This window comes from Gekko japonicus, unplaced genomic scaffold (genome assembly GCF_001447785.1).
Source record: "Gekko japonicus isolate JY-2015 unplaced genomic scaffold, Gekko_japonicus_V1.1 scaffold37, whole genome shotgun sequence".
Classification (NCBI taxonomy): domain Eukaryota; kingdom Metazoa; phylum Chordata; class Lepidosauria; order Squamata; family Gekkonidae; genus Gekko; species Gekko japonicus.
This window is the reverse complement of record NW_015171503.1, coordinates 3,688,614-3,704,846: the sequence shown is the minus strand read 5'-3', so window position 1 is coordinate 3,704,846 and position 16,233 is coordinate 3,688,614. Positions and strand designations below refer to the sequence as shown.

The 16,233-nt window shown below is 44.9% G+C and overlaps 1 protein-coding gene across 1 annotated transcript in view; it reads left to right on the top strand.

Annotated features, from left to right (window-relative positions):
- The first annotated feature begins 293 nt into the window (after positions 1 to 293).
- The window catches only part of MAFF (v-maf avian musculoaponeurotic fibrosarcoma oncogene homolog F), a 23,409-nt gene continuing 7,469 nt past the window's right edge, over positions 294 to 16,233 (top strand). Inside the window, exon 1 of the mRNA XM_015419174.1 lies at positions 294 to 505. The gene's annotated coding sequence lies outside the window, so the exon portion shown is untranslated. The remainder of the gene's footprint in view (positions 506 to 16,233) is intronic.

Here is a 16,233-nt window from a genome sequence, read left to right as displayed (position 1 = left end):
ATTATGAGCATTTTTGTCTTTGCATTCCCAGTCATTCTCTCTTTACTCCAGAACTCTATTTCTTAATATAGAATGACAGATCCACAGTGAAGTAGTCGTCTTGGTGAGCCTCAGAATCAACAGGAAAACGTTTAAGTGTGCGGGTCTCTTTAAAATTGGTGCCCAGCACCAAGATGGCAGCTTCCTTTCACTTCTCTCTGCCTATGCCCTTCACTAAGATGGGGAGGGAAGGGAAAGAATGATGTCATCGCATGACTGTGTTTTTATGAATGAAAAGAATCCTGTGAGTGAGTAATTCCAGGAAACTCATATTACAACTCAGCAGCTCACAGCGCAGAGCTCCGCTCAGCCCTTCTCCTCGGACAACAACAACCTTCATTTACAGAAGCAAACAAGGTGATTCGAAAGCAGAAGCAGCAAGGAAAAAAGAGGGAGGAAGGCCTCTCTGAAGGCGGAAAGCAGGAGAGAAGGAGCAGGGCAGCAAACAAAGACGGATTTCTGTGAAGTAAGTGGAGGATCGCCTCGGAACTCTGTAGTAGTCGGGGAAACTTCACAGACGTCAGAGAGCCGAGGCCAGGCTGCGTTTGCTTTGGGGTGCTCGCGGGTCTTTCCGGAGGGGGCTTTTTCGTGCCCACCCCACCGGGTGAGGAGCCGGAGAACCTGGAAAGGGCACAAACCCCAGTATTTGTGGCTCTCGTGACGACGAGGCGGTGCGTCGCGCGAGGAGTGTCTGATGTTTGTTGATCGCTTTCAGGGTAAGGCTACGTGGTTGTCGTCGTCTTCGTTTCAATGTTAATTTTCCTTCCCCTGTGGGGTGGGGTGAGCTGCGTGGTGGTGGGGCAGGGGACCTTCCCCCGAGATCCCCGCGTTATGGGCCGCCTTTCGCCTTCGGTCTCTCCACGCACATCGGCACTTGCCAGGGAGCCGGAGACAGCTGCCCAAGGCAGGAAACCGCTCAATAACACAGGAGTTACTCATGGCACATATTAACCATGTGTGTGCACGTGCTGCGGCCTTGGTCACATGCGGCGACCCCTTCACACAGGCAGGGAGGCGAGCGGTGATTTGAGGGGCGATGGCGGGGTCGGTTTAAAGCGGACGAGGGTCCCGGTAGGTCCCACGTTTACTTGCCCCCCTCCTCCCGCCGCCGCCGCCGCCCCATGTGATTGTTCGTTTGCAGGAAGAATGTTGTTTTGGCTTGAGAGGTATTCGTGGGGCGAAGGGGGGGATTCCAAAACGGGGGCTGAAGCTTGATGACGGAGGGCGAACTGGTCCACGAGCTTGAAACGGTGGGGTGGGGTGGGGGGACGACGACAAAATCCCCCAAACTTGGCAGGAGAGCTCTCAGAGCAAAGCCTTTTAAAATAAGAGACAACTCTGGAGTTTTGCTAGGGGACGCGTCCTCCGGAAGAAGTGCCGGGAGGATGGGGAAGGCATCTGTGGTGGCTGTCGAGAGAGGCGCCGGCCGATCCTGATTGTTTAGTTGTGTAACTGTGTGGTTTGCTGGCTTCCTTCGGTCACTGGTGAGGTGTTTGCTCTCCAGTGCACCTGTTACCTTCTTGCCGAAATCTTTGGGCCCTCTTATGGGTCTGTGGGTGGGCCCTAGCGTGTGGAATGTGTTACTGTTGGGGCAAGAGTCGGACTAGCGGGATTTTTAAAAAAATTCTTTCCAGGTTTTTGAGAAGGCTTCCATTTTGTTAGAGTTTCTGAACCGTAGGAAAAGGGACCTTCGTATTAAAGTGAGACCTAGATTAAATGGATAGGAACCAATTCTGTATAATTTGTTTCTCTTCGGGCATTTTGTGTCTTGGATTTTTAATTCCCATTTTGTAGTGTTACTTTGTGCTGTAAGAAAATCTGGGGGGTTCCCCACACCACTGGGAGGGCTGCATTTCACCTATATGGCTGGTGGATTTTGTATATGTAATGTAATTGATGACTAGCTTGAGGGGAGGGGTGAGAACTGTAGGCAACAGGTGCCACGGCAATTGATATTGCCTAATGGATACCAATCTTATGAAAGCTACCTAATCCAAGGGGCAGGAAGTAAACCAACCCCTCCCCCCAAAACCCTATGTGAAAAGCCCAATCTCTCAAAAATACTACTATGTCCACATAGTAGCAAGACATAAAGAATGTTATGAACTCCTCTTAAACTGATCTACCACAACTCCATGATTGTATATACTGAATAGGAAGTTGTTTTTTCAACATGTTATAGGGCAGGTCAAATGTCTATCTATAGAGAGCTTTCAGTAGCCTGGCAAACCTGTAAATGGATGTTTGACAAAGATACATACTCAAGCGCGCAATTAGGTTTTGTGGTTTTCACATAAACTTTTGCCACACAGATTCTGTCTTCTGGGGGACAGGCTTTGCCCTGTAGAAACTCTCTCTGGTGCATGTTTACGACTTCGAAGGAATGTAATTCTATAATGAGGGATCTGCTTCACCGTCTGGTTATTACTCTGATTTAGAATTTTAAAACCCTTCGTTTAAGCTGACACTTGGTAACTGCTTCCATACACCCCAAATAAACCTGGATCTCATTATTTTTGGAGATCTACGTGCTTTGCTGCAAGTACGTTGTCAAGTTGTGGCTGGAGGAAAGAGAAGGGGAGAGTACAAAGGGGAAGGTAGAAATCACTGGTGACTTTGTTGCCAATATTCCCATCAATGGGTACAGGGGATTTGCATCCATATTCCATAAGGACAGAATACATTCTAGGCCCCAGTCACACGGCAGAGTTGCCGCGGGAGAGGCATGGATGGTGGGCGGATTATCCGGACGTGATCACACCCCAACATCTGGGAAGTGGAGCGCACCCGTGGCTTACCACCGACAACGTGCATTAAAAAACTAGTACCTCCAAGGTACTAGTAAACATTAGCCACGGGCTGCCTCCAGACGCCCGTGGTGTGATCATGCCGGCGTGCGACATTCCCCTCCGGTCCCTCGTTTACCCGCCGGCGCTGAGGGAAGAACCCGTGGTGTGCCGCCGCACATCTGATCGCGTAATCGCAGATCAAACTGCGCCGGGGCAATTAGCCACGCCTCCCCCCCCCCGCGATAACCGGCCCGTGTGACCGGGGCCCTAGTGAGGAAGCCATTATGGGCTCTGTCATATTTGAATGTTTAGATACTTGGTTTATTAAACTACCACATTCTTTTGGTTTGCGTAACTTGTCAGCCCTTGACAGCTTCTGTGACAATGACACTGTTCTTATTATTGTTCTGAAGACCAGCTATTGGTGTTTTTTACCTTAATATGAACAAGGACAGAAAGAAAGAGAGAACTGGAAGACCCCCTCCACATTTGATACTTTCAACACTCTGAGGTAGTTTAGGCCAAGCAAGAATGACTGGCTTAAGATCACCCAGTGAGCTTCATAGCTAAATCAGGATTTAAATCTGGGTCTTCCTGGTTTTAACAATCTAAAGTTGGAAGCAGCCTCATTGCATTCAGTTCAAATGTGCCTATACATCTCCATTGTCGAGCTCAGGGCAATGGTAGTTGCAAGTTGTTAAGTAGAAGTCCGTTGTGCGTATTGCTAATTGGCTGGATTTCTCCAATGTCACCCTTCAACCCTTGGAGTTGTTTTGTGCTTAAAAACACTCTCTTTTCTATGCCATGAACTGACAAATGAATACTCATGTGTTGCTTTAAGAAGTGAACCAGTGGACCATCCATTTGAAGGCTGGGAAGGTGCAAGACTGACAACTGAGTCAGCACTCCATTCTTTAGAATGCACCCTTGTTAATTCAGTTATGAAGCTGGGAGGAAGACCTTTTTGATACTGCAACTGTTTTTACCCTGTGCACCTCTATCACTTTCATGTGGCTTCTCTCCCATTTTGCAGGAGTTGTCTTTGAATTCAGATGACTGAATTAGGAGATAAATGAAGGATAAGAAAATCCCCCCCCCAAAAAAAGCCCTTGTTATTAATCACCACAGTTCCTGAAATTCCTTTCTCAGACTCAGTTATCCCATTTGGCTGCTGAGAACATGCCCTGGTCTGTCATCCCACCTTTAATATTGAAAATCCTCTCTACTCACCACCCTTATGAGGCTTCTAAGTGTCATGGACTGCACTAGGTAGTATCAGTTGGGTGTTGAGGGGCGCTTTCTTTTTTCAAATGCTCATCTGTGTCTTCTGTCCACCCATATCCCCATTTATTATAAATCTTTGGTTTTTATTTTTTAAAGATTTGTGTTAAAAGCCTTTACTAAGGCCTTTAGCTAAAATGCCTTTAGCTAAAATGCTCCTCCTGAAACTGAAGCTAGGTATGAGTAACTCTCATTCCTTCTGTCTTAGGCTTGCTGTCCCATCTCTCTGTTGCCTCCATATTTTGTTGAAATCTAGACAGTAAGCTCCTCAGGGCAGGGACCAGCCCTTTTGCGTATGTTACTCTTTGAAGCGCCATTCACATTGATAGTGCTGGCACTGATTTTTTTTTAAAAACCACACAGGTGATAATCTGAGTTTAGAAATAGCTTTGAACTGCCTTTGGTGTAGTGGTTAAGCCAGTATGGTGTAGTGGTTAAGTGTGCGGATTCTAATCTGGGAGAACCGGGTTTGGTTCCCCACTCCTCCACTTGCAGCTGCTGGATGACTTTGGGCAAGCCATAGTTCTGCACAGCTGTTCTCTCAAGGACAGTTCTAGAAAGAGCTCTTTCAGCCCCACCTACCTCATAGGGTGTCTGTTGTGGGGAGGGGAAGGGAAAGGAGTTTGTAAGCCACTCTGAGTGAAGGGTGGGGTTTAATCCAATCTCTTCTTCTTCTTTGGTGTGAACTCCCGTGATACAAGAAGTTGTCGTATCTTGCTAAACATGGATTTGCAGAGCAATCCTAAATGGAGTTGTACTCTGCTAAGTCCGCTGGCTTCAATGGAATTAGAAGGGTAAAGCTCTGTTTAGAATAATGCTGTTTTGTGGGGAATCCACCTTGTTTATATGTGCTTAGAAAAGCACAATTTATAGTCTCCAAGAGAATTGTTTTGAACATTTGATACCATGTGCCAGAATATATAATTATACACATGCTTACAAATATGTCCTTCCTTTGCTTTTAGAATAGCACACGCAGCACAGAGTAACATCTGCCAGCTCTGAAGTAACAACTCTCTCTGAGATAATTAAACTTCATTAAATGTTACATGCCGGATCCTTAACTAGTGCATATTTTTACTTAAATTATTTGATTAATATTAATTTATGCCACTGGAAGAACTTTCTCAGAAACTAATTTTAAAACAGTTTAATAGGGTGACCATCCCCCAAGCCGCTGCTGCTCTAGGATTTTAATTGGCAGATTTAAGTTAAAAGACAGAAAGATTTGCCTAGAAAGTCTTTACCTGGACTATGGTAGACATGATGAACCAAACCTTGAATGGAATTCCTGTTCAGTTTAGAGGGAATCAATTTAGATTCCCTCCCCATTACAGGAATTTTATGGATCATTTATGCCAGTAAGGCACAAGATAGCTGAGCGCTCGAAGTTCCACCTGTTCAGCTCATCCTAGCATCTGGGTTTGATCAGAAAGGACTGGTTGTTGGCCTGTGAGGTGTGGTTTGATGTGACCCATTTCATGTTCTAACATCCTAATGCATCTCTGATAATGCGATTTGTAGTTAAAGTACCCAGCGAAACACTTTAAAAAACCTGTTTTAATCATTCATAGTATATCTTCTTGATTCCTCATTGGTCATATGTGTCCCACTGCAACATGTAGACACTTAGAGAAAGGGGAAGACTAGAGAAGAGATAAGACCGTGGTGTGTCTGCTCTTTTGTATCTCTCTTCTGTTTTTTTGTTTTCATGTTCAGTTACTGAGATCCCCCCCCCCCCAGCTGCACTGAAGTACAGACACATCTCTTAACACACTTGGACCAGTTCACAACCCATCTGAGAATAAGCATTTGGATTTAAGCCACTAGGCCCATTGAATTCAATCCAGCTAATGGCCAAACCAGATGATCCCTGGGAAATCCATGGTCAGGATCTCCTGCAGTGGTATCTGTGTGTTTTAAAAGCTAAAAGCAATGAGTGAGGAAAGAAATTTGGTCTGAGGACATTGTACCACTAGGGTATGTATACGGACATTCCCAGAACTCTGTTACCCTCATGGAGCTCCTGTTTGCCCTGGGTGGGAGTGATATACAGGTATGCCCATGGTTTCAGTCAAAACATTCCAGTGTAATCGTGTTGTAAAGTGGTGCTGTGTGTACAAAACTTGCAGATTAAGTTTTTAACAAATCAAAACGTTCATAATAAAATTACATTTTGAACTTGTTTAAAACCAACTTCTCCACAAAAAACACACATCATTAAAACAATTAAAAACAGAGCTGAAATGCATCCAAAGACATAAAAACAATTGAAACACTGGTCGGGAAAGAAGGATCAGTGAAGGAATGCTTTTAAAGCAAGTAGCATCCTTTTAAGCATCCTTCTGAGCAGCCCTTTTCTTTGTATCTGAACCTCATGCAGCATCTGGCATCAGGTGGTAAGAAAACGTACTGGATAGGAAGTATTCAAGAAGGTGGCAAATGAGGGGCAGAGAACTGTTTTTAAGATTTAAGGGTAGGCCATTGTCCTACTTTCCTGATGCTGAGGAACAGAGAGACCAAGGTTCATTTTCTGTAAAAGGTTTTGGCTGTTGTTTGGGTTGCCAACTCCAGGTTGGTAAATACCTGGAGATTTTGGGGGGTGGAGCCTGAGGATGGTGGGGTTTGGGGAGTGGAGGGATTTAACTGGGGTATAATGCCACAGAGTCTGCCTTCCAAACTAGCCATTTTCTCCAGGTGAACTGATTTATGTTGCCTGGAGATCAGTTGTGATATCAGGGGGTCTCCAGCCACCACCTGGAGGCTGGCAACCCTAGCTGTTATATCATTTTTTAAACAAATCTGACTTTGGGCCTTTCTGCTTGATTCCCCCCTACATATCTGCTCATCACAGTCTGCCCTTCTTCTGGAGGTTACACTTGTGCTAAGAACCCAGTGCAATACAATATTTAGATCTTGGGGAAATGCAAGACTTGCTTAATTGCTGATCTGCTTGCTTTGGGGTAGGCGGTTGCCCAAATGTCATGCAGACTTGTTGGACATTCCCTGTGATACAATTTAGTGATGACTAGCACATCTCTCTCTCTACAGTGCCTCCACATCCCTCTGTGAACTTCCTTTTAAAATGTATGTTTTAACAGGTTCACAAGAGTGTGAGACTGTGTTTTCAGGGAAACCTTATTTAGGGTAGTCTTGCTCCTCTTTGACTATTTTTGAAAATCCCTTAACTCTTCACGAGCACTGTTTAGAGACAGTGCAAAACTGCACCAGATCTCTTTAAAATGTTTGCAGCTTTATTTTAAAAAGAACAAACAAAATCCTGTCATTGTTCAGAGTCACAGTGAGAAACTAGAGTTAAGGAGTAAAACTGGCGTCAGTGTTTGAAAGGGTATGTATGTATATACATTTAAAGTGGTGGGAGAAAATTTCCAATTGCCCTCATCTCAAGGCTGCAAATCTCATACTGAGTAAGTGCTATACCTAAATCTCATATCTAGCAAACTGTGTTTCCTGTCCCATCTACTATATGGGGAAGGGGTGCTATTGTCTCAGAGCTTGTGTGGCACAAAGGCCAAGAAGGGAGGGGTGTGGCTCAGGGGTAGAGCATCTGCTTGCCATGCCGAAGGTCCCAGGTTCAATCCCCAGCGTCTTTGGTTGGAGGAATCTGTTAGTAGGTGATGTGAAAGGCCTCTATCTGAGATCCTAGAGAGTCGCTGCTAGCTGTTTTAGTATAAGGCAGCTTCGTATGTATGTATATATAGCTGTGTATGTATATATAGCTGTGTATGTATATATAGCTGTGGCAGTTTTCCCCTGACTGTACAGAAAGGCCCTGAATCTATAGATAATAGTGGTATATCAAGTCCTGACAAGTCCAGACATGTCCAGACAAGTCCAGAGACAAACGTCGAGCTTTGCTCCAAGAGACAATGGACTATGCGGATCCGAGCCCGCTCCAATCAGGGGGCTAGGTTCCTGGCCGAGAGCCAATGGGACTCTCAGCTGCTGTAAATAACCTATTGGGAAGTGGGGTGTGTGTGTTTTGGGTGGCAGTTTCTCGGGGAATATAAGCCGGCCTGCAAGCCAGCCAAAGTCGTCTTGTTCCGGATAGAATAAAGTACGCTTTGCTGAAATCACTCTCCGTTTGCGTACTTTTCAATAATACAGGGCTGTTAATGGATATAAGAGTCACTAGCATTTTATGTAGGCTTCTGGAGTGTTAAAAGCATATGCTGACTGAGTAACTTTCACAACAAGCCTGTAAAGTAAAGGCCAAACTGGATGTTTGCTTTTTAAAAAAAGAGTTGGGTCTGTCTTCCCTGCACTCTCACAGCAGTTGTGAGGAATAGCTATGACACCCCCCTCCCCCAAAAAACCTAGAGCCCATTTTGGCTCAGAACACCACAGGAGGAGTAAGGGCTCCTGCCCCCCCTCCCCAAGCTGTTTTCCCATGCTTTGCATGGAGTGTTCTGTGCACATGGAGCAGCAAAAACAAGGAAATAACTGTACCCCTCCCCCAGTGCTGGTATCACCATGGAAAAATGGCTGGGGGGCATGAGCCCTTCAGTCTCAGATTACTGTAATCCCTAAATTATTGGGGGGGGGGGAGTGGCTTGTTAAAGTCTACCTAGTGGGTTTATGATAAGGCAAGATTTAAACAGGTGACTTCCTGGTTTGCTTGTTGTTAGCCAGGCCACAGTACCCTGTCCAATTCTTCCTGACATGTTTTTTTGAGATTCTGTTATGCAGGGGTCTCCTATGTAGTACCTGTGGGTGCCAGGGCACCTGCTGACATCTTTCCTGGTGCCTGCCAAGTGTTTTAGAAAGTAGACAGGGCTAGGTGGGGCTTTTGCCCAGCAAGGCTTTGGATTGGCCATTGGAGATCTTTCTGGCTGTGCAGATTAGGTTACTTCAGCGGCAGCTGCCACCATATCATAAGGACCTCCACTATATAACTGGAGGCAAGCTATGTGTATGCAAGGATATATTTTAAAGCAATGTTTTAATTCTAAAAGGCATCAGAGCATCTGCCTGAAATGTTGAAGGGTTACTGTTAGAGTTATGCACGACCTCCCTCCCTGACATATTGTCGTTGGCTCTGCCTCCTGCAGCAGCCATTTTGTAGTTGTGCCCACTGCCCTGTACCAGAATTCCAAAGCTGCCAGTAGGCTGAAAACGTTTGGGAACCCCCTGCCTTAGACAGTAACTTGATTCTGCCATTTTTTCTTGGCAGATGGGCTACTGTGAGTGGTGTATGAACCAAAATGCATTTGGTTGTGCTTGACTTGTGCTGCCAGGAAGTGGTACCCTGGGATAGCTTGCCTTCTTTTTCCTGGACTCCCGTGACATAAGGACTAGAAACAGGGTTGCCATATTTTTTGAGGTGAAGATGCTGGACGAAAGCTGGTGGCCTTCCAGAATGTTCACTGTGTGTCACAGACCTCTGTGTGCTGTTTGCTGTTCCAGAACATCTGACTCCGAGGCTGTAAGTGGCCATGGAATCTCATTTAAGCTAAGCAAGTCAGTTTTCAATCCACTTCTCCCTGCCAGCTCTGCCTCTCCTCCACGGTTCTCATGCCTTCCCTCACCTGACCTGTTTGCTTGGTGGCTTGTCAGTCAATCTGAAAAGCCTTGCAGGGGTACGGCCTGCATCTGCCTGCTTGGTAGCAACTACATTATGCCTTCAGTAGGGGCGAAGACACGGGGTGGAGAAAGAAGGCAGCACATATGTATGGCCTTGGCAACCTTTCCCAGTTTCTGCTGATTCACAGTGAGACTGCGTCTCTCCCTCCCACATCCCTGCTGTCTCTGACCCATCAGTCCTCCTCCTTCACCGGGGATGTTTGAATCCCTTAAGTTATTTATTTAGATTGGTAAGCCCATCCCATCATGGCACAGATAACAATTAACTATTCAATGCAGCCTAAAATTCAGTCTGATTAAAACGCAGTTACAAATCTACATCCCCTGGCTAGTTGAACCCTGAAATCTAGCCCAGGTGGTTTTTTTAAAAAAAATACTTCTTCCATCTCCGCAAGGAAGTAAAGATTGTGGTTGGTTTTAGAACTTGTCTAGTGACCAGCACAACAGCAGTAGTATAATACCTTTATTACAGTGGATGTAGTGCAACCCCCCCCCCCCCCCCCATCCTGCTTTACCAGAATCGATCTTTTGGTTTTGATTAGTGCAGATGTGATTAACTGCTGGCTCTTATATTCTCATAGGGAGTCTGGCCCTTTAGGGGGTTGGTTGCGGGCTATTCTGTTTTCCAGGAACTTTTTGGTGCACCTTGAAATCTGTGTTACGCACAGCAGCGTCTCATACAATTAAGTCTGCGACACATCTGTATTCTTGAAATGGAATACAAGTGCAGAAATATACTCTGGAATATCTTTTTTTCTCTTCCCCCTGTAATTTATCTTCAACATTCTCCCTGATTAAAGGCTCTGGGGAACTCAAAGGTCGTTTGCTATTTCCTGACCTTTTGGTTTGAGCCTAATTATAAAATACTACTTTTTTTTTAAGTGCTATACTACTGTTGGTTTTGGAAGTCTCTAGGAAAGAAAAAGTCATTTTGTCTGTGTGGGAGTCAACCTATAAGGTAGTGATACTCTGGCCTCAGGCTCTTCTGACCAGTTTCCCAGTGCAACACCTGCCTCATGTTTCAGGAAAGTGGGCACTTTAGGGCTTGTGGCTGGTGCAGCCCTTGAGGTGCAGGCTTCGTGCCAATGATGGAATTAAATGTGGCTCTTTTGGTTGGTGGTAACTGTGATTGTGGCTCTTCGTGAGCCTTGGTAAGGTGAGCCTGCTGTAAGGTATGGTGGGCCTCAGCTGTTTATCATACTCAGTTTTCAGACGCCTAATAATGCCAGGTCTGAGTCTTTGGATCCATGTGCTTGTTAAGGAGATTTCCAAACTTTGTCATAAAGGCATGAGAAAAACTGTCCTGTCTAATATCTAACCCATCCGTGAGACAAAACAGAAGGCTCTGCTTGCAGTGTTATGCTTTTGTGCTAACCTTAAGGAGTTAAGATGGCAAAAAGGAAAACTTTAGAAAATTTAATGGTTACATTATCCCTAAAGCTGACAATCAACAGGGAAGGGTGGCTTTCCAATTCCTGGTCTGATGATTTCATGAGAGAGGCAGAAGAAGAAATCCAAGAATTCTTCAGGAACCATTAGTGTGACCTGTCTTGCATGTAATGCTACATTGTCCTTTCTTGAGTATTTAAAGGGAACATAGTATTGTATTTGTGCCTTGGCATTGTAGTGTGATATCCTGTCTTTATATAATGAAAGGGAAGCAATCTGAGACCGATTTCACACAAGAGCTGTGCTGTGGTCACGCCTCCCTTTGCCCCGCTTCTATTGGTCAATTTCCCACTCAAAGTTGTGTAGCTGCATTTTGGCCTTGCCCGATTTTCCCCGCAGTTTTGTGATCCTGTTTTTTGAGGATCACGAAACCACGGGAAAAATCGGTGTGACTGTTCCCCCAACACTTTATACAGCTGTATTTATTTTAATTAAATATTGGATGTGGGGAGTGATGTATGCTACAACAGAAGAGAATATGGAAACACAGTTGTTAGGTTAAGCCAAAGTTTCATAGGATAGCTTTGGAAGGAATGGGGTGGTATCATGTAAAGTGGGAGAGAGTGTTCAGTCCCTAAAAAAGAAGAAAATTAATAAATTGAAATGTAGCATTGGCAGGGAAGTTGCATTTACTCAGCCATCCCACCACAGAGAAATTGTAATGGATGGTGTGCGTGTGTGTGTGTGGTTAGTTTCTCACTTATAAAACTTTGTAGATAAAGTGCTGATAGAATGACTGTTCCCCACAACAGTAGAGGAAGGATGTTGGGTTCCTCCCACATCAAATGGCTTTATACAGCTGTGCATTTGTTGTATGGAAAAAATGATTGCCTGCAAAATTCCTTCCTGGGAACTAATGTGGAATAGTAGTTAGAGTAATTGACTAGGGCAGGCGAGGCCCAGGTTCAAATTCCCGTTCAATCATGAAGCCAACTCTTGAGTGCAATCACAGGATGGTGGTTGTAAGGATAAAATGGACACGGGGGAAACCATGCATGCTATCCTGAGTTCCTTGGAATGAGAGGTGGATAAAAATGTAATAGGGAAGAGGGAGACTTCTAGAAAAATAACTTTTCTACATGCTTTACGGAGTGACTGCATAATAATATAGTTGCACCTGTTTGGTTGTACTGGAATATATATAAGCCCTGTTCACATGTTACAGTGAATGCACACATATCCCTCAGGTAGATGTGTTCACTTGCTTGTAAGAAGGAGCCAACGTGTGTTTACTTTGCAATTGGGTCCAGTACCTGGACCAATGTGGAGTTTGTATCACATGTTCAGCAGTATAGGCACCGAGTCTAACATAGGATTTACTCAATGCATGTATTTTTGAAAAGTGTACACTGTACACAGATTGTACATGTGTTTAATGGGCTTGCCAAGTCCACTGCTACAACAGGAGTTTTGGCAAATCCCAGAGTGCACTATGATGTCACTTCCAGTCTTCACCGGAAGTGACGTCTACATCCTGTCATGATGCTGGTATGATGCCCGCCCCCTAAAAGCTTCTGGGGTTGCCATCAGTGGCAACCCTAGTTCACTGTAACTAGTGAACAGGGCTGTATTGGTTTGTGCAACGTGCTGAACATGTTTCCCCTTTGCCTTCCCCCTTGAATGTCTTTTGACTGTACAGATGGTAACATTCATCCTTTTACTGAAATGCAGCTGCCTTGAGGGCTGAAAATCTCATCCGTCTAAGATGAGACAATTTAAGACACGAAAATGGGTATAGTTTTGCTTGCTGGTGGAGCTTAAGGCACATGTGTTTGTAGCCTTTGCTCAGACTAGGAGGGGGAAAACTCAAACTTGGCTGTGAGTTCTAGAGGGAAGTTGGCAGTGCCCTCAGTCATGACTCTCCAAAGTCCTGCCCTTCTCAAACAGGCTGCTGTGTTAGTTCTGTGAGGCTCAGGGGCCTCTTGTCTCTCCAGTTCCTGGGCCTGTGCCCATCTCCTGTTGCATCTGTCCACAGTCTCCTGTCTGGATATGTCTTAGTATGAGCAAAACAAACAAACTTGAATAACTTTTCCCCTCCTCTCCCTCTTTTCTCTGTATTCTGAGGGGATTGTTCATCTCTGAGGATAAGGAATCTTCCATAAATATCTTTGGGCCATAAACTTTTACTTTTTCTCTGAAGAGGAGTGGAAAATGCCAGTTGTGATAACCCATGACTCAAGGAAAACAACTGGGTATTTTAGAGAAATCCATGTATGATCTTCTGCCTCTGGCTTCTTCTCTGGGGCTGTGGAGATACTGCAAAGCGAGGAGAAATGTAAGCCCAATTACTGAAAAAAATGACTTTAGCTGCTCAGCTGAGTTGCCTTCAAATTGCTGTTTTCTGAGACATCAATGAGCTAATGCTTCTATTAAAATAAAAATGATGTCAGGGGCTGTTCTTAGTGCTTCCATGTTTCTGCCTTTATATTCTGTGCTCAGAATAAATTGTTCAGACATCTATCTACATAATAACCATTCTGATACCTGAGTTTTGAAATAACTTGGAGTCATTTAAAATTGAATATTGTAAGGATAAGTATAAATGGGACCACGTCTGTTCACATCTTTAGTTCTTCCTTTATATCCAAAGATCTTGTATGCATAATAACTGTTTTTAAAAGCAATTAATATAGAAAGGTATTTGTTGTGTGTCCCCCCCCTCAAATCTGCCATTAAAGCTCCTCCTGCTGCTCTGGGCAGTATACTTCTTTTTTAAAAGTACACTCATTCCCCCTTCATCCATGGAACTCCGCTTTCTCTGCCACCATCCCTTTACCCTGGCAACACCCTTCTATGTGTAGAACTTGAGATGTGAAACTGGGCCTGAATACATAAACACAACTACACAATCTGTTTGCCACACAAAAGGAGCAGACAGGCTTGTGTGTATTGGGCATAGTTGTGTAGGTGTGGATGTGTGTAAGCCCTGGGTTTGCTCAGGGAGGGGGAAGATGTATGAGCTGCCCCCAGCGTGCTGTAGCCTCTGAGAAATTCATGAGCAACATCCATGTAGGAACTGTGTAGCTGGTTGATCTTGGGCTTTTTTTAATGGCACGTAAAGTTCAGCAAATTTTTTGCTGTGACCGTGTGGTCTCTGAGAATGTCAAGGGCCTCAGGTGAAACAGTTTCAGAGCAGGCCAAAGGCAGAGTGATGGAAGACGTGCATTGGGATGGGAACTCTTTGTCATGTTTGGCTTGTTGAGTTTCCCTCATGAAAGGCTGTCAATATTATACTAGCACAGCTGGAGAAATCGGTAGGGCACGCTAGGGCGGGAAACGAACATCAGAGGCTTGGAGGGAAGAGTATTATCTGTTGTACCTGCCCTGTGCCACACACATTGATAGTACTATATAAATAATACTTGTCTGTCCTCTCTCCAGCCTTCCAAATGTGATTCACTCAGCGTCTTCATAATCCACAAAAAACACACAAAGCCTTCTCAATTGTTGGGTCTTCATTAAACAGAAGCCCAACCTCCCAAGGCGGAAATGGTTGTGTGTGTGTGTGTATGTTCTTTTTTTCCTAAAAGGAGCTCACAGAAGTTAAGTCAAGTATTTTCCAGTAGTGTGCTAGTAACTTCACAAGAGCTTGCATCAATGGAAATGAATGAGGAAAATCCTATTCTTTCAAGAAACAGCTGGTCTGCAGGTGATCTGCCATTCTCCTTTTAAAAAAAGAAAGAAAGGCTGAAACGGCAGCCTGATGGTATCTGATGTAGTGAGCTTTGACTCGTCAAAGCTTATGCTATAATAAATTTTTGTTCGTTTTTTAGGCTCATTTTATTTTGCAGCTCCACACGGGACTGTTACATTCGAATCCGTGTAACAATGTAAAAATGACGAAGAGAATCTCCCTTCAGATCAGGGCCTGAAACATCTAGGGCTTGTTTATATATAGGCAGGCAGGCAGGCAGAGGAAGAACTAAAGAACTAAAGTTTTGATTAGTCCCAGTAAAAGGTATTCTCTGGCTTTTGTTCTTGGGTTTTTCTTTGGAGCAACGGTTACCTGCTGCAACAGGGTTACCTGCTGCAATTTACCTGACCGTCAACAGGACCAAATAATGCCCGGTTCTTAGCAGGAAGGACAGGCTGGGGGTCTGCAAGGAATCAGTGAAGGGGGGGGGGCACATATGGCTTGGGAATTCTCCCTCCACACACCTGCAGGTCTTCCCGATCCAGGAAGCTGACAGGGGAATGCACAGAATACTTTCCTTCACACACACCCCAACCCCGTTTTAACTAAATCTCCTCTGCTGTCCACTTTCTGTGCCTCCTGGAGCATACACCCTTCTGATCGGGCTGTGTTTTGGATTTTATTTCCCCCCTGTTTTAATAAACTAATTAAATCTCTCCCTTTTTGCATTCCTGTTGAATCTTCTGAATATGTAGAAACCCCTACCTTCTCAGTGTGTGGCCTCATTTTGCTTGCTTTTTGTGATTGGCAGAGATACCCTTTCCCCAGCATATATCCCCCACCATCACCACCACCGAGAGTCCCTTTCCAGGCACTGGCATTTCAGGGACACACCCGCTAGCTGGCTCCCCACGGTTCTGTTTCCTCCTTCTCAGGAAATGTTTGCCCTTGTGCAGTTTCCGGTAGCTGCAGGCCATGTCCAGTGGGGAGAGACTCCAGGGCGGAGAGGATGAATAGCGTCTGTCTAACCTCTGTTTGGGCAGATAGGTAGGCGAGCTTATGGGACAGCATCAAACTGCTGGCTGCTGACACGGTCCAGTTTGGGGAAAATAGAAAGGATTTCCCCCCCCAAAAAAAAATGTTAGTCAGAAGCAAAACAAACCCCAAAAGTATGACTCACTCTGACGCTTGGTCTGTGATCTGGTATCTCTCCATTGCTCTGCTGGGCTAAAGGATTGTGGAACATTAAAGGATACCTCCACCCACAGCTTTCTTAGAGATGAATCCAGATTTCTGTTACACATCTTTCTGTTTGGTGTGATGGCTAGGGGAGTCTGGGACTGGAGACACGGGCCGAGTTAATAGAGAGGAACCCTCTTATGTGAAAAACGCTGCTTTTCCCAATAGAGCATAAAATGCATAGGGGTGAATAGCAAT